The sequence below is a fragment of the Callospermophilus lateralis genome, chromosome 19 (assembly GCF_048772815.1).
Source record: "Callospermophilus lateralis isolate mCalLat2 chromosome 19, mCalLat2.hap1, whole genome shotgun sequence".
Lineage (NCBI taxonomy): Eukaryota > Metazoa > Chordata > Mammalia > Rodentia > Sciuridae > Callospermophilus > Callospermophilus lateralis.
In genome coordinates, this window is record NC_135323.1 from 16,476,742 (window position 1) to 16,478,377 (window position 1,636).

The following is a 1,636-nucleotide window of genomic DNA, read 5'->3' on the forward strand; positions in this document are numbered from 1 at the left end:
CCAGAATTTTAAGACTCCTTCATTTCCCACATAATCATGCACTCACTTGGTCCGGCCCATTTCTTTTCCCTCCAAAATCTTCCATTCCTTCTGTTTCATTTCCACTGTCTCTACCATAGGTCAGTCCCTCCTAGTGTTCCCCTGCCTGTCTTGGCCTCCAGAAAAGTCCATTAGCCACTCTGTAGCTAGAGTAGGATGTCATCTCCTCACTGCTCAGACCCTGGAGTGCTCTCGTCACCTGCAGAACGAAGGGCTGGTTTGTTCACAGTCCTCACAAGGCTGCTGGCTACCTCTATCGCTTCCTAACTCCATTCTTGACAATGTCGTTCTCCAGCAATCCTGATCCCTCCATCCTGTCCTTCTGCCCAAGACACCCTTTGTTTCTGCTGTGCCTGATTATCCCACAAGACTCGGCTAAATTGTCACCCAACTCAGTTTCTTGGTTGTGCCTTTGAGCTTCCATAGCAGTACCTGAAATGTAACAGTACTTGTTGCTTTGTCACAGTCCCCAACGCTATAGGGAACGGGCTTACAACACTCATTTTTATACCTGTAGTGTCAAGTACGTACTGTTCGTTCAGTAGTTACTGGACTGGAATTACTGCTTAGCTCTACTGTTTTATTTTTTGCAAAACTGGGGACTGAACCTAGGGGTGCTGGACTACTGAACTAGAGCCCCAGCCTTTTATTTTTGAGACAGGGACTCACTAAATAGCTGAAGCTGGCCTCAAAACTTGGCAATCCTCTTGCCTCAGCTTCCCAAATTGCTGGAATTAGAGGCATAGCCACCTTGTCCAGTTCCACTCATTTTTTTCTTAACTCTTTTTATGTAGTGCAGAGGACTGAACTCGGGGCCTCCTTCATGCCAAGCAAGTGCTCTACCACTGAGCCACATCCCCAGGCCAGTTTCAGTAACTCTTAATTCAAGATAAAATGTTTCTCAGGGGTTCTTGAGTAAATTAAATGCTTTTGAAAAACCATTATCTATGATCTGCTAGTGAATGAACTAGAGTTCGGATATGCACAGGAAAGTTGTGTTTTATATAAATGGATCAAAGGGTGTAAATGCAGTAAGAAAAATCACTACAGTGAATATTAACAATGTCTTTTAAAAATGTACTCAAAGAATACCAAGTAAATAACTAAAGTAGCTTGAGATAAAATTTCCAATGATACCAACATATTAGTGCCTTAAAAATTTCTGTCAAACCATTTAGGCAAAGGTGAAGGCAATGAACTTAGGAAAGTTATGTCATTGGCTCAAAAATGACTCTAGAGATAATGCAGGCACTGGGACTAAGGAACCAGGGATCGGGCTCAGTGGTAGAGTACTTGCCTAGCATGCCTGACGCCCTGGGTTAGATCCCCAGTACTCAAAAAAAAAAAAAAAAGATCATGTGAGAATGAAAAAACAGTATTTCCAAATTAATAGATTTGTATCACTTTTAGTATATATGTGAAAATAAAATAATACAAATAGCATAAAAAGTATACTGCATATTAGTATATTCAGTTAAGTGAAATTTACACTCCTATGCAAACATTATTGGTTAAATATTCTAGCTGTATAGTAACTAGTTCTTGTTTTTGAAAATGAGCTAAATAAAATAGGAAAAAAAGAATATGCCAAGCAGAA